The 25,610-nt window shown below is 42.2% G+C and overlaps 1 protein-coding gene across 1 annotated transcript in view; it reads right to left on the bottom strand.

Annotated features, from left to right (window-relative positions):
- CACNA2D3 (calcium voltage-gated channel auxiliary subunit alpha2delta 3) overlaps positions 1-25,610 on the bottom strand; it is an 850,367-nt gene that overhangs the window by 605,800 nt on the left and 218,957 nt on the right. The gene's annotated exons all lie outside the window — the stretch shown is intronic.

Raw genomic sequence — 25,610 nt, 5'->3', positions numbered from 1 at the left:
CAATTTAAAAGAAATGTTATTTAAGAAGAAAACCATCTGCCATAAATTTACCTAAAACAGAGTCATGGGGACAAAAGTTCCTACTGTTAATCAAATTAAAATAAATTGAATCATCGTCTAACAAAGTCAAGAACATTTAACTTCAAATTCCTATGCTCTCCAGTAGAAAAGAACAGCCTATAATATCTTTTTCCTGAGCAAATATCATCATCTAAGTCAAATGAAGTATGTTTGAAAAATAAGTTTGCAGGTAAAAAAAATCCATTAAGTTTGCTAATATTTTAGTTATTATATAAGGAACCACCACAGAGCCTGGGGAAACTGTTACTCTATTATATCTATTAGAAAGGCAGTGTATTTTTTAATAATAACAAATTCATTTTCTCTTATATGAATTTCATTTTGAATCCACAGGTGGGATTATAGAATTGTGAATATGGTTTTTAATTAAAATCGAACACTGGAAATAAAAATGGCTTTAAAAGGCTGGGTGCGGTGCCTCACGCCTGTAATCCCAGCACTCTGGGAGGCCAGGGCTGGAGGATTTCTTGAGCTCAGGAGTTTGAGACCACCCTGAGAAGGAGCAAGACCCTGTCTCTACTAAAAATAGAAAACTTTAGCCAGTGTGGTGGTGCACGCTTGTAGTCCCAGCTACTCGGGAGGCTGAGTCAGGAGGATTCCTTGAGCCCAGGAGTTTGAGGCTACAGTGAGCTACGATGAGGCCATTGCACTCTACCCAGGATGACAGAGCAAGACTCTGTCTCAAAAAAAAAAAAAAAAAAAAAAAAAAAGCTTTGAAGACTCCAGTCTTCAGAACTGAGCTCTGAGGTAAGGGAAAACAGCAGTTTTGTCCACAGATCTTTTTTCCCCTTCTTTAATACCAAAGCATTTCCTTAATAAAAATGCTAACAAATGATAACAATACACTGGAATATACATGCTGGTCTTCCAACAAAGCATCTATAAGCTAAAAGGTTGTAATTCATGAGTTGATGCACATTCCATTGACTTTTTATATTTCTATATAACTCTTCCCTTTTAGTGAAATAAATACAAACAAAAGCTATCTTTATAAATAGGAAATGCTAGAAGCCATGGACCATGGCTAGTATTTATAGCTGTGGTGAAGGCAAAGCTGCCGAGGGGAACAGCAGGGATATTAAAGCATTTCATTTAAAATCACATCTTATTTCTTGTTACAATGACCCCACGTATATCTGTACAGCACGACAGAATGCACAGTGTCCCATTTCCTCCCCACAACACTTAAATCAAGATGAAGGTTAAAGACACGGTAGAGGTCAAACTCTCTATCATGGTCCAGAGGGGGAAAATCAGACACCAAGTCAAAGTAAAAATTGGATCAGAAGAAGAAAATGATTTTTTTGTTCTACCTTTTTTTTTTTTTTTTTTTTGGTTCCTAGTCATTGTGGCTTAACAAGGGGAAAAAAGATAGAAATGTGTGACGAGAGGTGGGAAAGGTAATGGAAAATGTGATCACACAACCAAAGTAACTTGCTACTGATTCTATCAGAACGAACGATCTGTACAAAGGAAAAAATATTTTTAATACAATTCCCTAAAAAGGGAGGAGAAAGGGACAATTATGGATGAAAATCCTTAAAGCAAAACAGAAATATATAAACCATATGGAATAGCAAAGTAAAAAGTTATTTTTATTTCTCATGTTAAAGCTAAAAAGTTTTGGCTTGTAAATGCTGTTATAAAGGGATGTTAGAATTTAACAAAGATTTCAAAGCACTTAATATATTTAGTGGTTTTCATTTAATGTTTTGCAACAACATTTTTAATATTCATACCAGGGTTTTTATTGACATTTTTGCTGGAATATATACATAATTCTTTCTCAAATAAGGTTTACGTTCACCTGGGGGGGGGGAACTCTAAAAATAATCTATGATCATTAGCATGAACTTGGGCTGCACTGATGAACTGGTTATTGAATTGTCATTAATGCCAGAGTTAAAGATCTCATGACTCTTCTTTCAAATGAACAAGATCTCAAAGTGTAGAAAAGCAAACAAGCAGAGTAATCAAGGAGGAGTGGGAATCACCAGCACAACCATACCCAGTGCAGCACGGTTCAATTTTTTCTTATCTCTTGTCCATCAGTATATACTGGGTCTAATGCTGTCCTAGCAACGTGTTCCATGGCAGGTCTTCAACTTGAACTTGACATGCTTACAGTCTACAGAAGTGAGAGCGGAGGAGACCTAAGTCCTCTCCAAGTCATAGATTTCAAACTTAATCCCAGAAATGAAATGAAAAATCTCCACCCTCATTAAGAGCACTTAGCACATCAAAAGATGTCTGCAGAACGGAAGCAAAATGAGACTGATTTTTGTTCCCAGGACTAATTGCAAACACTCCTCTCTTGTACCAAAGGTCAGAAACCATCCATTCAAGAACCATTACACTGGAGAAATTAAGTAAGATGTTCAAATTTACATTTTCATCCCTTGTGGTGATGAAATTCCTTCCCTTCTGTTCTCAGGATAGAGTTTTTATCACTCTGTAACAGTGCAGATTAGCCTTCGCTGAGTTTGTAGCTAGAATAATTAGATGACTGTTTCCCAAAGTGTGAGACTCGGCACCAGCGGCAATCCATGAAACAACATGAGCTGGTATGCAGAAGGGTGAGGGACACACACAGGAAAACAGCTATTTCAGTACGAAGGGATAAGTGGAGAGCATGCTGCCAGCAGGCCAAGGAAGCTTCGCAGAAGAAGTACATTTAAGCTGAGTTCTGAAGGAGAACAGGAAGTATCCAGGAGAAAGAAAGGTGCTAAAAGAATGTTCCAGCCAATGGGAACATTTCGCAACAACTTTTGGAGGTAAAAAAAAAAAAAAAAAAAAAAGTTCTGTAAACAATTAAAAGAAATGTTCCGGAAACAGCTAGGGCCCAGAGACCTACACAGAGGACACGTCAGTCACGGGTGATTAATCAGGCAATCAACCAGGACAGAATGAATAACTGGGGAGATGGACACAATTAGACAAGAAGAAAGCCAGGACATCTTCCCCTCCCTCCCCGGGATGCTGCCACTGCAGTTAGACTTGTATCTGAGAGCTTAATAACATGCAGTAATCCTTATTGATACAAATGTTTTTACTTTTCCATTCCAATACAAAAGGCACATATAAATCACCTACTATCAAGATGATCGTTTCTTTAGAGAAAAACAGCTTTTAAGGAGCCTTCATTATTTCTTTGTTCCTGTAGAAGAAATAAGCTTTGTTGTGCACCAATGAACATTTTGTATAAAATGACCTTCTGCCTGAAAGCTGCAGAAATTGCTTCTGCTTTAAAAATGGCAAACATTTCAAAGTGGATTATAAAAGCTAATCTATAAAGTTTCTAGAGAAAGCAGGTAACAGAACAATAGAGCGAACACATCTTTCTTCCCTTCCTTTTCTCCTCCCCTTTCCCATCTCCTTCGGATTGTCTAAGGCCGCACCTGCCTTTCACAAGACAAAATAAGCCTGGCGTGTACATCAGAAGACACGATCACAATCAGTAACAAATTATCTTTGTTTCCACAGGAGATACCTGTTATCAGTGTGAGGCTGATTAAATTAATACCCGTTATCAAGGTGGGCGGCCAATTTCCAAACTGAAGCCATCTCGTTCTACGGTTAAGGCCACATTTGCCAAAGTGCAGCCTTTGCAAAGACCCCAAAGAAGGAAACAGCCCAACTTTGCTCCAAGGGCTGCCCAAGGGCCAGGGCAGCTCAGGGGAGGTAGGAAGAAGAAACAACCTGTTTTAGCCCAAGTAACTTTTTGAAATGACCTAGCATTTTAAAGAATCGTCTCTGTTTATGTAGCCTTCCTAAAAATGTTTTGGAATTGATTGTCAAAATCAAGGCTATTTAACCACAAAACTTGAAAAGTCCCCTGAGGACCCTTCAGTTCCAAGGCAACTGAGCTATTTTTTTTTTGTGGGTGACATAACTGTCTTAAACTGCCCAAGGGGAAGGTCCAGGATGAACAGGGGCTATGACATGTCATTTGAAGGATGAACATTTGTTTTCCACAATGAAAGGAACTCTCCTGTCGATGAGGGCTCTGCCAGTGGTGGACAGATCTTTGTTCTGGTCTTTAATTATAACCTGAGAAGGTGTTGACTGGAACCCACAGTAGCAGAGCACTGGAGATATTTGCCCACCTAGCCAAGGAAGATAGGAACATCTGCCTTAGATAAGAGAAGTTACAGCCAAAATAACAAGTGCCGGTGCTGGTGAGAACGTCTGTCCCACAGAGAGTTTCCATTTCTGGTTGTAGCACCATGTTTCCATCACTTCTGTTCGATTTAGTTTAACAAGTATTTGTTGAGAACCTATTAGGTAACCAGAATGTCACCAAGAACTGAGTGGGACCCCAAGACATAGATGACTTAGTCCTAGACCTCAAGAAGCTTTTAGTACATTTTTTTATGGTAGAGTCTAAATAGGTCTCGAAAGCCAAGGACAAGGGTTTCAATCCAAGTCTTCCTACTCACTAGCTATTGGACACTGGGCAAATCTTAACTTCGCTGACTCTTGCTTTTCTTAACTGATGAATGAAAATAATATCATCTTCTGTCTGTACTTTAGTGTGTAAATTTGATGAGAATGTATACACAAAACATTTCCTCAAGGATTCCACACAAGTGTAAAATATTATCAAGATAGGGCAGGGGAACAGACAAGATTCTTCAGCATAAAACAGCTTGACTGAAACAAGGAAACTTCACAGAGTCTGTGCCTCCCACAGTTGGCTCTCATATGGGGAGAACTTGGAACAACTCCCCAAGTTCACAGTTACATGGAGGTTATGTGAAAGTTAATTTTGCTGCCAAGGAAAGGACTCCAAACCTTGTGTTCGAAAACACAAGGCTGTGCACCTGCTCCTTAAGGACCGGTTTTCAGAATCCACCACTCTCTTTCTCAGCTTCAGCAGTAAAATCTGTGCTCAGTGAGGCTAAAAATGGAATGAAGCAAAGGCCTTTATGGAAAGGTTTGACTGATGTCCTAAGAATGGCACAAACACAGAAATAAAGCTGTTTGCCAAAGCAAGCTCCTTTGACAGATGGCACCTGTGAGACACAGGTCAGGACAGTGAGTGTGGCAGGCAGCTTCTGGCCCGCAGGCCCCATCTATGGCCAGGGAAGGAACATTTCCTTTCTCCTTGAAAATGGAATAATGCAAAACAATTTCCATGTCCATTCAGACTTTACCTCCTCAAGATGGATTTCTATATAAATTTGATGCAGGGAAAAGCTGTTGCAATTCCCCTGTTGTTCTTTCCTTCCACCCATCCCTCCAAACGTTTACAGGCAACTTCAGCTTGGGAGGGAACATACCGAGTTGGTCCAGAGAGCAGGCTCTGCGGTCAGGGAACCTGAATTTGAATCCTGACTCCAGCAACCTCATGACAATATTCTGAGCCCAAGTTCTTGGCACACAGTAAACGTCCATTAATGGCATCCCTTAGTACTGCCGCTGCTGCTGCTGCTGACAGTGATGATGATGATGATCAATTATGTGAGAAGAATTACACTAGGAGTTCAGGCTATGAAGATGATGACACATTTCACAGTACAGTTGGGAGAAGCAGCAAATAATTAGATAATGCGACGTGGGGTAGAATAGGGGTGCCACACAAGATGATGACAGGGAAAAATGATTGAGTTTCACACTTCCTCGCCTATGTGCCAAGCTGCTCTTAGTGCTACAATGAATCCAGTGAATCCTCACAACCACGCTATAAAGGAAAGCACTGCACCATCCAACTTTACACACAGGGAAACCAAAAGGCAGAAAGGTTACACTGCTGCAAAAACTCTGCCAGGGCATGGAGCACCAGTGTGTCTGCCAGGGCTTGGAGCACCAGTGTGGGGAACGCTCACGAATGATGTGACCATAGGCCTGAGTTCAAGGATGAGTAGAAGTCAGCCAGGTGCCCAAGATAAGTCACGGGGAAGGAGCAGCAAAGCCTCCAAGGTAGGAGCCTAGCCTGTCTGCAGAGGTGCAGGCTTGGCATGGGGAGGGGGAGGGTGCAACAAGGCAGGCTGGTGGGGTTCAGGTGAGCAGCGGAGATGAGCTAGGCTGAGGAGTGCTGTGGCCTGTGCCCGGCAGTAGGTCTCCTTGAGCATAAGAGCCACATGATCAGACCTGAACTTTAATTAATATTTAAAATTAATCTTGTAGCCAAGCTGAGAAAAATTAGAAGGGGATAAATGTGAAAAAAAGAGACAAAAGCAGAGAGACCACTTGCTTTAATGCCATTTATTCCACAAACATCTCAATCTATTAGCAATTCCTGTGGGCTCTCCCTCCAAAATACAACCCATGTTTTGCCACTTTTGTCATCATCTCCCTTGTTCTGCCCCATGTCAAAGCCACAGCCACCTCTGCCCTGGACACTCTGAACCTCCTAACAGGTCTCCACCTGGTGCCCTGCGATCCATGCTCCACATGGCTGCCTAAAGGAGGCTTTTCAGAATAATTCTGATGTCATCGCTCCCCTGTTTGAAACCCTCCAATGACTTCCTAACCATGACTAGCCCAGCACCCTTAGCTCCTGAGACTCCCAGTCATCTTTCTGGATCCAGACCACGACAAGCTTGTCTCTGTCATCCTGCTATTTCTCTCAGCCAAGGACATTCTTAACCCAGATCCTTGTATGTCTGCCTACCTCGTTAGTCATTCTGTAGCTCAAATGAATCCTCCTCAAACATGCTATCCCCACCCTACCCGCTAATTCAGGCTCAAAACAGCACTGAGCATATATACGGTCAATACTCGAAATACCGTTGTTGGACAAATTAAATAATATCTATCACCCTACTGTCTTCCAGGTACTGTGTTTTTCTGGGAATATAAAGTTTGTAAGACACAGCTCTTGCCTTTGAGGACATTACAGCATAGGGGGAAAAAGACAAACAGGCAACCACAACGCCATATGGTAAAGGCTCTCCTGGGAGAAGCCAGGGATACTCCAGAGGCCATCAAGGGACCAGCCAGACCAGGCTTGAGGGATACGAGGAAGCTTCTCATCCGTGTTGAGACCTGAAAAACAAGAGCTAGCCCAGAAAATAGAGGAAGGACGTTCCAGAATGAGGAAGCTGCGAGGCACATTCAGGCAATTACAAGTAGTTCAGTGCATGAAGGTGTGTGGGAGGAAGGGGCTCATGGTGGGAGGGGAGGTAGGGAGAAAGGAGGCTGGGCAGTTTTAAGCAGCAAAATATTATTGGTTATTGACGTTATCTAGATTTTATGAAATGATCAAATGGTGATCCAAGTCAACGAAGATAAAAATTAAAGAGAAGGCATCTGAAAGCTATTTAGGAAGGAGGCTCTATAGGACTTAGAGACTTATTCCCTTATGGGCCATAGGGAATAAGGGCAAAAGTAGAGTAGTAGTCCCTAGTTTGGTGCTCTTAGCCACGGCTCATACTGCCTCCCAGGACATAGCCAGGGATGGCCAGAGCGGGACCTAGAGCTCAGGAGGAACGTTTGAGGAACGAAGGGCTAGCGAGTATTACAAAATTTCACAGTGCGACCAAGTAATACAAGGATAGGATTTTTTTTTTAAAGAAAGTAAAGTCCATAAGATTTGATGATTAGGGGTGTGTGTTGGCTAGTGCCAGCTGATTCTCAGCACCATCTAAGCTGTCCTTTCTACCGCAGGGGCTGGAAGCCTGCAAACTGCATGTTCTCGACTCCCTTGTCAGCAGAGCTCCAGGTTAGTTCTCGAGAGATCTGCAAGCTGAAAGAGGAGAAGCCAGTATTCTCCGGTTGAAGTTGTGGGCATGTATGTGGGTATCTGCAGATGGCAGATATCTTTTGCCAGTCATCCAGATGCCATCCTGAGAATTACCCACTCGTGCCATGGACAGCTGAGACCGCTGGTGGTGCTCCCTGTGACTGGGCACCTCCTGAATCTGTGAACTCACACAGCAGCTTCCCTGACCATCACCTCCTCAGCCAGTTCTTCCAACTATCAAGTGAGCCTTTCCTTCCCTATATTAAATCCCTGCCTACTTGGAATACCTGAAGGGCTTTTCTTTTCTGATCAGACCTGACTGGGAGAGCCAGAGGGTGCCTGTGTAGGAACCACTTCAGAGCACAGGTAGGGGCAGGGGCCAAAGTGCAGAGAGCAGTAAAAGTGGAAGGAATAGAAGTCTGGGACAAAAAAAAAAAAAATCCAGACTCTTATATCAAGTAACTGTAAGGAAGACAGAGAGGGAGGTGGGGGAGGGGGGAACGGGGAGGGGGAGAGGGAGAGAGAGAGGGAGAGGGAGAGGGAGAGAGAGAGAGAGAGACTGAGGTTGTCTTGGGCCACAGCAGGAAGGGAATGCCAGGTAAAGGAAGGCTTTAAGGTGAACACGTGCTCATAGCAACAAAAGCAGTAATGAAGCTCCCTGAAGACCCAGCCCAGGGTAGCTCCATGATCCTTCCCAGGGGTCAGAGAGCCATTGGGCCTAGGCCTTCACTTCAAAGGGCCTTAATCGTAGACTTTCCACATTATCCCCTTACAGAGATTGCAGGTATAGCCACAGAGATAGCATGGCACTGGAAGGAGAAGTTATTTAAAGTTGCATCTCTTTCCTGAACCACACAGTCTATGGTGAATTACAATTTCTTTTTACTGTATCCTTTATTTTCTTGGGGGGAGTCCTAATGTATTGTACGGGTATTCTTTGTTAAAAATCAGTAATTTGATAAATATATATATTTAAGATATACCACCATTTTCAACTATGTTTATGTTTTGTCATTTCTTCATTTTATAACATACCAGGGACCTTGGGGAAAAAAAAAATCCAAATGGCCTGGGTCACTCTTGACTTTTGCAGGACGTTGCATAATAGGATCAAGCTGGCTTTTACTTCTCTAAGGTAAAGTCAACCATATGCACTTATGTGTGAAGCTTATTTCAAATGACATTAAGAATGAATAATGAAAAATAAGACTGTTCCCATGACTTTCATTCCTGAACGTTTTACACAAGTCCCTTGCTCCAATTAATACCACACTGATGACTTCAGGGTCCTCAGGAAAAGCCTTCCTCCTCCAATGCAGAAATAAAATCCTGAGGCCAAGACTCCGAACCTTGCCCATCACTTTTAAGAAGACGACTGCTCCAAGTCGAAACGTGGGGCAGCGAGGGAACCAATGCTGGGGGCGTAACAGGATGCACATGAACTTCTGAGTCCATGGGGAGCTGGGTAAACTAAGGGGTTGGGTTCTGAATGAAGCATGTGTGTCTTAAACTCACTTTTTGTTATTTTTCCATTTTAATTCTCATATGTTCCTCTTGCATTCATGGAATGACATTTTCACCCTCTGGAACCAGACTTAGCATTTTTAAATTTCCAAGGATGAGACGCTAGCTTAAAGGATAAGCCGGCTCTCCCTTTTTTAATGCCCAGGTAATGAATTGAAATTACATATAAAGTTAGAATTTTTATGGAAAGTTATTCATACACTTTACACTCTCTCTCTCTCTCTCTCTCTCTCAGCTTCAACTCTCTTTCTCCTTTGTCAACGCTTAATTATAACTTTACTTCCAAATGACAAATAAGCAGATATAGGAACACACATTAATGGTAAAAGATTTGAGGATTTTGTTTGTTTGTTTTGAGACAGGGTCTCACTTTGTCACCCAGGCTGGAGTGCAGGGGCATTATCATAGCTCACTGCAGCCTTGAACTCCTGAGCTCAGGCGATCCTCCTGTCTCAGCCGTCCAAATGCTAGGTCTACAGGTGTGAGCCATCCCGCCAAGATTCTTTTTTTTTTTTTTTGAAGAAAAGACCTAGCTAATGAAGGAGGACTAAATCCATTTTACACAAAAGAAAACCCAAAATACAAAATTCGAATTTCCTCAGATGTTCATGCAATGCCTCATCTGCACAGCATGCTTGCTCTTGACTTTCCTCATGCTTGGAATGTCAAGATACACACCACCTGCTGACACCCCACACCCCACAGCCTGGAGGCTGGTGACATACATGACCCAACAAAATGGAGTCTTGCTTTCAGCACCACATTCCTCTTCACCTTTCTGCCACCCACTCCCTCCTTTCACTGTGAAACAGGCACACAGAGAAAGAGTAAGTCCAACTGTATAAAAATGCCACTTTGAGTCAAAAGCAGTTGGATACCAGCAATGCCACATAGTTTGAGTTAGTTCATAAGATATGTTAGAACTTTAGTGGTTTTTAAATTTCCCCTTCACATCCCAAACAAGTTGAATGGTTCTGAACAGCAGATGCAAAGGCCGTGAGGTGCTGTCTGATAAAACCAAACACAGGTCCACAAGACGGTATCTGAAACCCCTGGGCCAGGTATGCTACCCTAGTTCAGAACTATTTGGATTTTAGAAAGGTCAAATAATACAAATGTGTTCCCAGCGATGTCTGGAGCAGTACCCCATAATCAAATATTAAATTTCTATAGTGGATATATGATTATTCACTTTCAGAAGAATAAATAAATATTATATATATCCACAGGTAAGTTCAGGCCAGGTTCTTCCACTAAATGAGTTATGAAAAACTTTCAATTTTTAGAGCTTTCTTGATTTCAAAATTGAAGATATGGGAGTGTGGACCTCCTGAGAGGTCCTTGAAAAAAATTAAGGTGATAGAAGTTTCTCAATTTCGTATTTGAAGACCACAAAGTTTTCTCAACCCTTTGGCTCAGCTACTACTTAGGTTAATAAATCACAGAATTAAATGAGTGAGGATGGACCCACTAATGGGAAGAGAGATCTTACTGGAGTGACGAAAACTGCAAAGAGGAAGATGCACACAGAATGTGACGTGCATTCATTACCACATTATGGTGACACATTCACAACTTGGTAAATTTACTAAAATCATTAAATTGTACATTTTAAATGGGTAAATTATATTACATGTAAATTATACCTTCAATAAAGATGTTAGAAAAAAATCAGTGGGAGAAACCAAGAAATGTTAGTTAATGCACTAGTTTTCATATGTAGAAACCCACTTACATGTAAAGTGAAAGTGTTCCTACTAACATAAAATGGTATGGACATTTTGGAAAGTTATTCAAAAGGTCGAACGCAAGAGTTACCATATGACCCAGCAATTCTATTCCTAGGTATACACCCAGAGAAAATGAAAACCTATGTCCACACAAAAACTTGTACACATATGTTTATAGCAGCATCAATCATTATACCAAAAAGTAGAAATAGCCCAAATGCTCATCAACTGATGAATGGATAAACAAAATGTAATATATCCATACAATGGAATGTTGCTTAGCAATAAAAAGGAGCTAAGTAACTTACACATGCTACAGCATGGATGAGCCTTGAAAACATTATGCTCAGTGAAACAAATCAGTCACAAAAGAACATGCATTGTATTATTTCCTTCATGTGAAATGTCCAAAATAGGCAAATCCATCGAAACAGAAAGTAGATTACTGACTGCCTAGGGCTGGGGGGAAATGGTGAGATTGAGAGATAATGGTTAAAGGGTATTTGGTTTCTTTTTGGGGTGATGAAATGCTCTAAAATTGTGGCAATGGTTGCATAACTGTGAATATACTAAAAACCACTGAATTATATACTCTCATGGGTAAATTGCATGGCATGTGAATCATATTTCAGTAAAACTGTTATCAAAACAGTGCTTTTTGTATATTAGGGTGGAATTTTGTTTGGTGTTCTTCAAAGGGTACAATGACTCCTTGGCCATCAATAACTTGGTGAGTACAATCCACCTTCGTAGAATGTGACTGTAGATGGCCGATCACCATCCTCGCTCACCATGGGAGTGCGCAAGTCTGTGGAGAGATTTAAATCTCCTTTAAGGACTTGTTTATCTAGTGGATTCATAATGAGGATCTTTTGTACGTCTTCAGCACAACAACCCATTTCAGATTAACTAGCTGAATTCCTGTAGTTTGCAGTAACTGTGACAAGAAACACCAAATATTATTGAGATAAAAGTTAATATATTAAAAGAATCCTTAGAAGTGTGTGATATTATGAATATTCAACTACTACAGTCTAAGAATTATAACTCTGATAGCATCTAGCAGAATTCTAGATCAATCTAAAGCTAAAATACAAATAGTGCTAAATAAAAATTTCTCACTTCTTGGATAAGTAAACACCAAACAGAGGGAAAAGATCATAGATTTACAACAACATTTCGGAAGGCTTATAATCATTTACTACTGTTTATTTATACCCCACTTCATTCCAAAAAGATTTTCCGATTGCTCATAATGCTACATAAAGAAAAAAAACCTCTCTAAATTTAATTAAGAAGTTTGATCTTAAGGGGCATGAAGATAACTAGTCAACAAATATTTATTAAGCATGTACTATATGGAAGGAATATGGCCACACACTGAAGGGAGCTACAGATTACTTGTAACAGCCTCTGCCCACTAGGAATCTGTAGTCACAGCTAGCAATAGTAAGTAACTATGCCTGATGCTATTTGCCAGATTTCAAATAAGAAGGTCCTAATAAGGCGTGTGAGAGTTGAACAAGGGAGTGATGTCTTCCTACTACTGAGGCCAGGAGAAGTCACAGAGGAGATGAAATTTGAACTAACTTTTAAAGGTGCCTAGGATCTAGGCAGGTTCAGAGGAAAGAAGGCAAACATCGGAGGCGGGAAGGCCAAGGTGCACTTTGGGAACAGAGGGCACACCTGTCTGGGCAGAGAGCCAGGTAAGTGCAGAGAGGAGGGCTGGGGCCGGCCTGGGGCAAGAGCCTGGACATTCAGTCTAAGGGCTGAACTTCATCCTGAATCAGTTAAAAGAGGTGCCAGAGGGAAAGTGATCGGGGTGGCGAGAGGCTGGGTCCAGGGGGGACGATGGCTACAGTGGGAAAGGGAATGCGAGGGAGCACAAGGCTGTGACTTGCCAGTTCCTCAGGGCCTCGGTCACGCCAGGCACTGAGAGCAGCACAGACATCCCTGAACACCATGCAGGTGGCCCCCAGGACAGCACTGGCTCCCCTCACTGTCAAGTCTAACCACACCCACCCAAATAGGATCGATGTAGTCCTATCCTATACCACTATTTTTTTTTTAAAGTTTTGTGTCATTCCATTATTTTCTTAATACAAGTTGGTTTTTTTTTTAAAGAACGCTCCTTCGTAAAGTCTCAGGTCTGAAAGAAACAAACAAAAAAACCAACAACCCCTTCAGTGACCTGTCATTGCCCTCAGACACTAATGTATGCATATGTATCTGTGATTACTTCAAATATGTTAATTAAACCTTCACTCTTTGGGGGGATTGTGAGCAGAGTGATTAACACAGCAAGGAGGATCAGTTATCAGGGAACCCTACCCCCGAATATTAGCTTGCCGCAGGACACATACGCTGACTATTAAACGGATTATAGCACATATGCTGGTTACATGTTGAAAATCCAAGTTTATTTGAAACAGAAGAGATCAGTGACTTACCTGGGTTTTCTTTCCCTCTCTGTCTCTGTTGCTCTGTCTCTCTCAGAAGTTAAGTTCGACCATTATTTATTAAGCAAAGACTACTGCAATAGTCCCTCCCCTTGAAGACTGCATAAAATAGTAAAGGGGATAAATATGTAATCAAATAACTAGTATCTTATATGGTGCATGTTATAGGTAACAGATGTGGTTTTAAATAAGCATTAAAATAATAACTGCTAATAAAATAAGTCAAAACAATAATACCAACTTGTGCTTAGGTATTCTGTCTAATAAAATCTTGCTCCTTATATAATCACCCTCATTTACCAATACTTCATTAAGGCAAACCACCTAATCTATGCTCTTTAATAAGCTGCAGTTTTTAACATGCAGCTACTCAATGAAAACCATCAATAGTGCACTCCACTGTGCTAATAACTAATATCATAAGCAAAAGGAAGACAGTGGATGGTGAATCACAGGACAGGCCATGCTAGAGGCCAAGGTGGGCAAGCATCTTAACCATGCCAATGGCCAATAGACAATGTTTTATAAGGTCGGGCCAGGGAAGAGTGGAGGAGTGTTAAAAAGTCTGAAGGGGGCAAGGGGAAGATAACCTAGGAAACTGGGAAAACAGGATGCTGAGGCAAGGTCCTAGCCCAGTGAAGATTAAGTTTACATGGGAAGACGAGAAACAGTACCCAAAATCTAGGATGGGCTCTGCTAGGCACCCAGCTAGGGGGCAGAGTCTGTGGTCAGGGCTCTCTCAAGCCTGTGCTTCTCTCTTGCCTTCATCCCCCCGTGGTGTTTCTACCCCTCTCTGAGGGGTTTCATTCCCCATGAGCCCCCCGTGCTCCCTTTGAACCGGGGTCATTCCACCACTGCTCCTTGTGATGAAATGATGGGCGGGCAGGGCTAGACTCTTCAGCTTCCCTCTCTCTAAATGCCGGCTCTCAGGGAGGCCCCTTAGGGCTGGGAAAACATCCCTGGACACTAAAAGGTGGGAAGCACCTCAAACAAGATAAGGGCATTTAAGTGCTGATGGCCAGAGGGTCCCCAGGACCTACAACAGGGTTGGGAGCAGAGCTGAAATTCACAGGAGTGGTCTGTCTTTTAGCAATTTAATTGATTTTGAAGAAATGTCTTCCTCGGTGGAAGGTAACTAAGTGAGCCCGTTGAACAAGATTCAGCACACAGAAACTTGTGTTTTAACTACTAACCCTGTAGTTAGAAAAAAAAATTCTAAGCAATATGACTGCACAGCTGTTGGAGTTAGAAAATTATTAGAAAAGGTAAGTTGGTACTAAGAGAATTAGACTTGGCAGTTTATCAAATGTGAGCAGGCAAAGATGGATGAATTCGAAGTCAGTAATCATTTTATCACCCCTAACAACTTCCACCTGGCAGATGCCTGGATTCCCGCCATAACATTTACTTGCAAAATAACCTTTGCTTTGTCTCCCCTGTTTTCTTTGTTCTCTGCTTTGAATGTGTTGTACCCTTCCCTTTCGAGGTTGCTTTTCTCCTTATCAGCACGATAGCCTCTGCTAAAAACCTTAACCATTATCGTACCATCACTTGGGATAATGCAAATATGCACAGAGTTAAGCAAGCAGTTGCCTTTTTCTCATCAAGAGGCATCTGGGCAAAGAAGGAAAAAGGAGAAAAGTAAAGAAAAACTGATCCCCAAATCCCGGAACTATGTCTACTGAATATAGCTACGAGTTTCTAAGGCAAAATGCATAGGCCCTTCTCAAAGATTTCTCTTACATTTTTTTTCGGTTGTATTACTATAAAGAAACTTTACTTTATGGGCAAAGTGCCTACATCATTTCAAAAAAAAATATAATCTAGTACATATGTGGAGCTGGCACGTCTCCTGTGAATCCAATTTAAGTCCCCAACCTTTGCATCCTAATGGGCTTAAACATTTTCTGACAAGGAGGAAAACGTATTTTACATTTGCTTTCCAAGTTTCAGGGCAAACTATTTTCTTGCCCTAGGGTTACTAATTCCCCAAAGGAAAGCCTAACCCCTCTTTCATTTCAAGAGGTTTTCTAGATAAAGTGTAGAGTAGTGGGAAAAGTCAGTCCCATGCTATCGTCATCGAAGGCTTCATGTTATTCAAGCCAACGACAAGCAGGTGTGTCTTTTCCACATGCGGTGCCTCTGGCTAGACTCATTTCATCCCTGCCTGTTAAGCTCCTACTCTTCCTTCAACACCCTGTTCAAGTATCCCCTGCTCTGTGAAAACTCTGCTGAACACTCCAGAGCAGAATGAATGCCTTTTTACTCTGGGGTCCCAGACCCCTTTCACAGCAACATTTGACAAACCTATATTGGGCTGAGAAATATGCTTCATCGGTATTATACTGTAAACATCAGCTGCAGAGCAGATCCTTCCTTCCTTCTACCCCTGGATCCCTTGGGCTTTGGTGAGTATCCCTTGCAAACTGGTGGTCCATCAGTGTCTGTTCAACAACGAATGCTCCTTTCCGTCTTTCTCTGGTCCATGCTTCTCCTATTAGGCTGAACTCAGGGATCATAGACTGTCTTTTCCACCTGGGTTTTTCCAACCTCTGGCATACAGTAAAATTACTCAGGGAGAATGGGCTGAAATGTACAAGGGAAAGAGGGAAGAAAGGGAGGGAGGGAGGAAGGGAAGGAGGGAGGGAAGAGCCAACAGTGCCCTGTCTCCATCAGGCATTCACCACATTTGTTGAATCAATGACTCCCTCCTCATATCTTCTTTACCTGCGTATTCCTCATGTCACTCCACATTTTCAACCTTGAATTTGAGAAGTTTTAGATACACCTTATCTACTGGAATGGATGCCCTCTGAGGTTCAGAACTTGTGTGACTGTCTAGGGCACACAGTAGAGCATCCTGCACCCAGAAGTCACCCAAATGTCTGTTGAATAAATATTCAGCAAAGAGGACATAGGGTTGCAAGATATTCACTCAAAGAAGAAGGTCTAATTTGTGAGTCACATCCAAGGTTCCACAACGTGAATTGCTGAGTTGAGCCAGGTTTGAGGAGCATTAGTTTTACTATCCAATTCCAGATGACAAAATTCAGCAACTGCTGCCAGCCATTTCATTTCCCTATTTCTCTCCTATCAGGCAGAAATAACATAAAATCTGTCTTCAACCTACTATAGAAAATAAAGGGAGAATGCATGAGATGGTACATATTAAGAAATTTGAGTTTCTCTGACAAGAAGAGTTGAATAAGTTATTCAAATACAATGCTTAGAAAAGCTAAATATGATTATTTACTTGATGGTTATTCACTGATGTCAAAAATACTACTTTTCATTCACCTTCCTCTTTCTGCTTCGTTGAACTTATTTTTAGTTTAGAAGAAGTGCAGTCTGTGAGTTATGGTCTGTATTATAATAAACAGCTGAAGAGAGTCACTATAATCAATTGAGAAGTAATCAATATTGGGAAATGCAATGGTCTTACTTCAAAAGTCTAAAATTGTTGTATAATTGGCTTTCCTCCGTTTGCCGTCCTTTTTTATTCAAGGCTTTTTTAGACTGCAGGAGTTACTTGACCTACATGTGTTAAGAGGAAAAGAAATAACTTTAGTAGCAGCAAATGAGATACCATTATCACAGTTCAATATAAAATTGCTGTCCATCATTTAGACAATTTGATCTGCGGCAGGGACAGGAAATTTCCATAGACATTCTTAAAGACTACAAAACATTTTTCAAGCTATCAAATTAAGAGGCACAGGAATAATTAGATGTTGCTCAAGGTCTTTCTATGCTGAAGGGAGAGATTTTTCAGGAAGATAAAATTGTATGTCCCTGTTGTTTTGATATTTGGTCTTAATGCAAACAGGGCCATGTTTCAGACAATGACTGAGTTACAAAGTATCAAAAGGGTCTTTACTAATTACGTTTTTTAGGAAGCTAATCAACACACCTACATGTAGAAAATACTAATGTGTCCTCTTGAGAGCTACACATGGGTTGCTCTAACAGACATTCTGGAATGTCTACCTAGCCCACACTGTCCCCTCCCTGAAAGCTGGCCCAAAACCCCCCTGAAGGGGCCCAGGTACCTAATCAACCACGTTTTCAAGAGTAGACATCTGACCAAGCTGGGCTCTTCAGATGCTCTTCCCTGAGAATCTGGAATTGGAGGTTGGAGATGTTTGTCAGTCTCTGTGGGATATTTGGAGTCAGGGCATGTGACCCTAGGGGACGGTAGCAGATGGTGTCCACAGTGGTACACAGAGGCCCAGAGAAAGCCAGCGTGCCAAGCGGAGAAGGGAGCTGGCGGGTGCAGCAGCAGAGCTAAGAGACTGAGGGCCACTTCATCACCTCCTGGGCCCAACCTCACTGCACCGGGCTCCACCACACACCTCTGCAGCTTCACCGTCAAACCCTCTCTGTCACTGCTGCTGACTCCTGCGGGTTTTGGTGAGCTGCCACAAAAGAACCTTGAGACAACTTTGCCAACCAACCTTGACCACGTGGCAGGCCAGTAAGACAGCTTCTCCATAAACTCTATAAACGATGACACAGTGCTGTCCTCCGGGGCCTTCTGAATATTTGGATTCAGGACGCACCCAAAATCTTAAGAAATTTGGTTGGAGTTTTTTCATGCTTGGCCTAGTAAGAAAAAATATGCAAGACCAACTAGCCAGAAAAAGTTGTCAAAGACCTCAGGAGGCCAATGTGATAATATTCCCAAGGCGGATTCTACACTCCCCTCTCGAGAGGAAGGCACTGGGGCCCCATTCGGCGACAAACCGGGGCCTGTGCCAGCACTCCTCACAGTGTAAATGGTGAAGAGCCGGCTTTTGCTTTTGTCATTTTGTTTTGTTCTGTTGTGCGTGGGTTTTCTAACCCACTGGAGTCCAATACTTTCATGAAACACAGAAATATAGTGTGATTGTTGTCACACAGTGTCATATTGTTATAAATATTTCTAAACGCTTACTCTCAGTTTCGTTTCTTATGTCATCGCACTAATCAACAGTTCCTGAACCCACACCTGCCCACGGTCCGCTCTGGTCTGTGCTGCAGTCATCTCAAAGCTTGATATGCATGGCTGTTCAGCTGTCCCATTTGGTGCCTTCTTAAGACAATGTGACAGCCCAACAGTGTAGGACGGAGGTGCATTGTGCCAGGAAGGCTGATGGGAATTAAACCCTGCTTTGTTAGTACTGGCCCTGTGACTGCAGGCTAGGAACGTAACCTCTCTGAGAATTTTCCCCCATCTTCAGAATGAGGGTATGTGGTAGGCAGAAGTCTAAGAGGGCCCACCAAGAGCCCCATGCCCTAGTCGGCACACCCTGCATGTTCCCCTGCCCTGGAGTGTGGGCAGGGCTGAGAATATGATGGGATAGCCACTCCCTCAATAGGCATCATTATATAAGATGTCGTATAAGCAGGAATGAGAGCAATTGATTCCCTGCCATATGATGAGAAGGCCACATGGCCAGGACCTAAAGGTGGCTTCTGGGAGCTCACACAGACCCTCAGCTGACAGCCAGCAAGAAAACAGGGACTCCAGTCCTATCACTTCAAGGGACTGAATTCTGCCAGTCACCTGAATGAGCTTGGACGAGGACACTGAGCCTCAGACAAGATTGCAGTCCCCGCCGATGCTTTGGTTTCTTCCTGGGGAGTTGCTGAGCAGGAAACCCAGCTATGCTATGCCTGGACCTCTGACCTAGAGATGATAATAATAAATGGATGTTGTCTTATGCTGCTAAATGTGTGGTAATTTGTCATGCTGCAATAGAAAACTAATAACAGGGTGCCATACCTACTAATTGTGGGGTCGTCACAAGGATTAGAAATCATTAATGGGAAGTGCTGAGCATATCATAATCACTCAGCTCATAGTGGCTGCTATGCTCATGTGTTGATCAGTTTCCGCAACCCACGTAGACCTATCTACATGGTAAGTGAAGTATATGCATGTGCAAACATACACGCTTGCACACGTAGAACTCCACCAGACTTCACAAGCCTTCCTACAGAGAGAGATCTGCCTGTCGTTTCAAATACTGGCTTACATCTCTTAGATCCCTCTCTGTCTCTCTCTTTGGGTAACTACCGTGAGCCTGGGAGGCTGGTGAAGCACATACTGCCATTCTCATTACGCCAGAGAAAAATCTGAGGTCAGACCCCCTCAAGGTCACGTAGCCTGTTGACACATGGTGGACTACAAGCCTAGTCTTTAAAAATAATCTACAGTTGCTTCATTTTTAAATGTAAAGCTTTCTTTAGCTGCAATACGCTGCCTCATATAGTTTCAAAAACCAAATTTTGCAAACATCATGGATGTCACTGATTGCAATGCAGATCTCCTCTGCTCACCATGCAGTCTCAGGGTAAACGGTATTTTCTGATTCTCAAATGAAAAAACTAAAGTGGATATTCCCATAAGCAAAATCTTAGAGGTAGAATTGGGCCTAAAATTGAGCATTCTTAGATATTGCCTTTTGCAATGAGAATTAAAAAACAGACTGATTGTGTTGGGGATGTTAAGACACACAGCATACCAGCCAAACCTGCTTTATTTGACTGGAATTGATGTTCAGAGCCTCAAGTCAGGTATATGATGCTTTCAAACCACTTGACAAGTTCCACATCAACCTTCCCACTTCCTTTACAACCATCTATTTTGTAAGCTGTGGAATTCTTCACTTGGTACTTAACTTTCTGTAAAAACAAATATTCAAATCATGATGGTGGGGAACATTTTCACCGGCATGTTTCACAGTAAAGAAACATTACATTTTTATGTTTTGTGTGCAACTATCTGAAAATATGGAATTTTTTAACACTTGCTACCACAAATAAAGTGACAAATATTAACAATGCTAATAGGTATTTTTTTTAAACTTTTTTTCCTAGACTCTCAAACACCCAAACACCATTAAAACCATACATTTTCAAACTTTTGAAAAGCCCTATGAATGAGGCATAGAAAAACCAAATAAAACACATTCTGGGTGTCAAGTAGCCCAGGTCTTCATTGGACCACAGAGATCTGTCTTCGGGGAGTAGTGGAGTTGAACGGTCCCACTCTATCATTTGGGGCAACCACATACTTTATCACCACAAGACTTTACGTTATGAATGGTACATAAATATATGACCCCCAAGAAGTATGTGCAGAAAATTACTCTCTGAGGGAGAGAGCAGACTACATCTGCCAGTATCAACAGTGTGTAGAGGAAACTGACATCAGAGAAGCCAAGAACTACAGCCGGATTCCTACGGGGTTATGACACAGTCCAGTGTCACACCAAAGGTAATGACTGATAGCTTTTGGGGTTCAAAATTCGATGACACAGTGGCCTCCCAATATCCCCGGAGCCTGGGCCCCCCAAGGAGGGATCACAAGGCCCACCAGGGACGAAGACAGGTCTTCAGTTCTCTTGGATGTTCAGAACTGAAAAGGCAGATGACAATCCCAGTCTCTGTCACTTTTATTAAAAATTCAAGTCAGGGCTAATTCCTAAAATTTAATATTGGGGAATTTGTTTGCATATGCATTTTTGCATTCATCTGTTTGACGAAACTGGAACTGAAAAGCACAGGTAATTCTCTTATCCTAGCCTGACCAAAATCAATGTAACCAACCACCTACAGTAGGCGTTAGCAAATGTTTCTATAAAGGGCCAGACTGTAAATATTTTGGGCTTTACTGGCCAACTCTGCTGTTTGAATGCAAAGGAGTGGGTGTGGCTGTGTTCCAATAAACTTTATTTACAAAAATATGTGGTGGATCAACCAGATTTGGCCTGTAGTTTGCTGACTTCTGGCTGAGGCCTCTGAAAACAAGCCTAGGACTCTCATAATTTGTTGCCATGGCCTTTGATTCTTACAATGGCATCCTGATACATGTCCTGCACCCCCTCCGCCCCACCAGATCTCTACAACAGAGGTCTGGGCACGTACCTCTCCTGCCAAACTTCAGATGGTCCCCATGGCCTGGAGAAGTACCCCAAAATCTACTTCAGGAATATTCGCTAGCCCAGATGATCATGGCTGATTTACATGAAAAAAAAAAAGGTATACTATCTCCAAATACCATGTGCTTAGGAAATGTCAGCTTTAGCTTTGACAAACTTAATGCAGGACATCTGAGGATTACACACTAATGGGTATCATGCAGCTACAAAGAAGCAGCAAGAATCATTTCTCAAATGTTTGACCATGGAACCCTGGATTTCCACAGAGCATCATTCGGAACGTGTGCTCCAGAGGAAATGTACTCCCACATGATGCATTCCTTAGCATGACATAAATTAACCTTTATAACCTGTCCCTGAACAACACAGAGCTCCCAGTTTCATCCCAGTGTACCCACCAGTTCACTCACTTGAGCTGGGCATCACACTGCCAGCACGCCAGGGACTTTTCCATCTCTTTGCCAAAACACACACTTCAGCCTCCACCAGTGCCTGACAAATTCACAGTGAAGGGGCCAGCTCAATGTGTAAGCAGGCTCTCCCCAAAATTTATCTCCCGGTCCTTTATTCCCAGAGAAGATTTGACATGATAACTCAATTATCCCATATAGTTTAATTTATTCCTAACCAAAGATGAGTGCCATGATCCTGGGTGAAGTGATACTTGCCATTTGAACTCATGACTGTGGATGGACCTAATTTGAAGATAGACCCTGAACCCATTTCCTGTTAGTTTCTCTAAGCTAGTGCAATACATTCAGTCTGATAAGAGGCTATTTCTCCCATAATGCATAGTTATGAAATATTAAATATGCTACCTCACCTCTCCCCTGACTCCATATTATTAACTGGGGACCCCGTGGACAACATAAAGGGATGGTTGCGGAAGGATATGAGAAGTGTTTATGGAAGGAAACAAAGGAGGGTGGGCAAGGAGGAAATTATCCCAGAACACATCCAACAAATACCGAGCATAAACTATTAAAATTAATTCTCTTATTTGCTTTCCAGACTTTCCCCTCAACCTCTTGACTTTTAATAACTGCATATTGGCCTTCTAGCTTGCTTCTTTGTTGATACCCAATTTGCCATGCTGTTGATTCATAGGCAATTTCCCAGGCTAAGTATCAGAATAGGAATTACAGAACACCACGCTGGAGGGAACAACAGGATCATTTTTCAGATAAGGGCTGCGGACCAGCAGGGAGGCGCCTTGCCCGGCAGCTCTCCCGCGATGCCTCCCATTCCGGCAGACTGTTCACGGGCTGCGAGGCGCCCCTTCTCTCCTTCCACAGGCCTCTGATTTTAAGTATCCTCAGGCATTATCATCATAATTTTACAGATGATAAAACCAGGGCATGGAGAAATCACATGGCCTACCCAAGCAACTCCCTTGAACATGGAATGTGAATGCCTAAATGTCACAACCCGTCCTCCTTGCAGTCAGAGAAAGAAGATTTCCTTTCCTTAAAAAAAGAAACAAAAAACAAACAAACAAAAAACGTGCATATTCTTCTTCACAAAAAAAAACCAACTTAATTAATTCTGGATTACAACATGAGGAATACTTTTAAAAAATAAATCCAGTGGCAGAAAGACAGAATCAACACCTTCCTTGCAAACCCCTATATTTCTATAGCACTTTACCTTTTTTTAAATTGACTTTATTTTTTAGAGCAGTTTTATGTTTATTAAAAACTGGAGAAGAAAGTACAGAGACTCCCATATACCACCTCATCCCCCTGCCACACACACAATTTCCCCTATTCTTAACATCTTGCATTAGTGTGGCACATAAGCTACAACTGATGAGTAATGCATTATTATTAACTGAAGTTCACAGTTTGCATTAGGGTTAACCCTTGGCATTATACATTCTATGGGCTTTGACAAATATATAATGACATGTATCCACCATTACAGTATCATACAGAGTAGTTTCTCTGCCCTAAAAATTCCCTGTGCTCTACCTATTCACCCCTCGCCCCCATCTCCCTGAATCCTGGCAACCACTGATCTTTTTCTGTCTCCATGGTTTTGCTTTCTCCAGAATGGCATGTAGTTGGAATCACACAGCATGTACAGCCTTTTCATATTGGCTTCTTTCACTTAGCAAGATGCATTTAAATTTCCTCCATGTCCTCTTGTAGTTTGACAGCTCATTTCTTGTTATGGCTGAATAATATTCCACTGTTTGGATGTGCCACAGTTTGTTTATCCATTCTCCTATTAAAGGATATCTTGGTTGCTTCCAAGTTTTGGCAGTTGTGAGTAAGTCTGCTATAAACATTCATGTACAGGTTTTAGCATTAAGTTTTCAACTCATTTGGGTAAACACAAAGGAGCTCAATTGCTGAATCATATGGTAGAATATGTGTAGTTTTATAAGAAACGGCCAAGTTGTCTTCCACAGTGGCTGTACAGTTTTGCATCCCTGCCAGCAATGAACAAGAGTTCCTGTTGCTTCATATTCTTACATCTATTGATGTTGAGCACTTTATATTTTAATAAAAGATGTGAATGTGATCACATCAATGTATAACAGCTTTTATGGAATGTATCTGTTGTGCTCCAAAATATAAGATTTGATATTCAATATACCTGAATCCACACAATGATTTTTTTATTCTAAGTTTCTACAGGGCTAATGGTACTAACTGACCATGCCTCATCCACTTAATATTCACTTAGCCCCTCTGTGCAGTGGGCAACACGTTGGCACTGAAGACAGAGGTGAACAAGACGCGTGTCCCGGCACTCACTCACAGAGCAGCACAGAACGGGCTGTCAACAATCGTGATCACATCACATCAAGAGGAAGCAAAGATAAGGGAGGGGCCCACTGTGGTCACCTTTTGTGGTGAGCCACCAGTCATGGCAGCCCACAAGGAGGGGGTCCTACATGTGTTTCCAGGATGACAAAACAGAGGCCCTAAACGGCCTACCATCGTGGTTTTGCAAAGTGACCAGGAAGAATTTGCCCTGCTGATAAATCCAGGGAGAAAAGTGACACCAAAATTAAAATAAGGCAGTGCTGGGGAGGTTTCCGAGTCAAGTATGTTTATTATCCCAGAAAGTGTCTTGAAAAAAACACTAATGCTGCAGGAATGCAAATTTTTAAAATTAATACCACTGTTACGGACTTTATAGATTCATGTGGCCCATCTTTAATAAACTGCGCTGACAAAAAATGTTCAGTATTTCTGGAGGTACATTCATCAACATTTAACACTGAACACTCCTTATAGTTTAAGGCCACTATCCCATCCACTCCTCATCTTTTAAGACTACTCTTGGGCTCTGTGTGCTGGCAGAATCTGTGAGCCAGCCCACATTATTTACAAAGGGTTTCGCAGGGACAAGAATGCAGAGCCTATGAGTGGCTGCCAAGGCATAACTCACCAAGCTGTGTCAAGGTTAGACCTCGATGCCAATAAAGATTCATTAGGTACAAAAAACTGAATCAGCAGTGTCTTTGCAGTGACCTGAGCCCTCATGTTGGCACAGAGCCCTGGCAGTTCTCAGCAGAGAGGAAAAGTGAGGCTTAAAGATGGTTTTTAATTCATGTAAAACACAACACAGATGGAGAATAGCAGCCCATACAGAGATGACCAAAAAGGAAAATTAAAATGACTTTAAGAGACACCACCCCATTAGCTCAGCTCAGTTTCCTTCCATGAGTTACTTCTCTGGAGAATGACAACTAGTCCATGTTGTTGACCTTGGCCCTGTAGAGAGCTGTCCAGATCTCATCGTGGGAGCTGCCCTCCAGATCTGGATACTGTGGGAGACTCACCACAGAGCACGTCAGCAGGGTAGTCTGCAACTTGTAAGGAAATCAAACCAGGATGTGGTTGATGTTGCCAGTCCTGTGCACCTCCAAATACCTTACTGACCAAGAACTCAGCAATTCCATGGTCACTGCACCCACAACCTTCAGAGCAATCAGTGAAATCAGAGCAGTGAAGAGCTTAGCAATAATGCATTTGCCCAGTGGGGTTTCCAGACTAACTGAAGTGTATGGGAGGAAATGGGTATGTAGTCTCACGGGGCTCTTCTCCTCTTTTCCCTGTCCACTTGGTTACTCTTCCCAGTAACATGACTGAATATACCCACCATATGCCCTCCCAAGCCTCCATCTCTCACCTTGACTCCTGGTCTGGGCTTACACCTCATAGAGCCAATGGCATCTTGTACATCTCCA

The sequence above is a fragment of the Eulemur rufifrons genome, chromosome 7 (genome assembly GCF_041146395.1).
Source record: "Eulemur rufifrons isolate Redbay chromosome 7, OSU_ERuf_1, whole genome shotgun sequence".
NCBI classification, from domain to species: Eukaryota; Metazoa; Chordata; class Mammalia; order Primates; family Lemuridae; genus Eulemur; species Eulemur rufifrons.
This window is presented reverse-complemented; position numbering and strand designations above follow the sequence as displayed.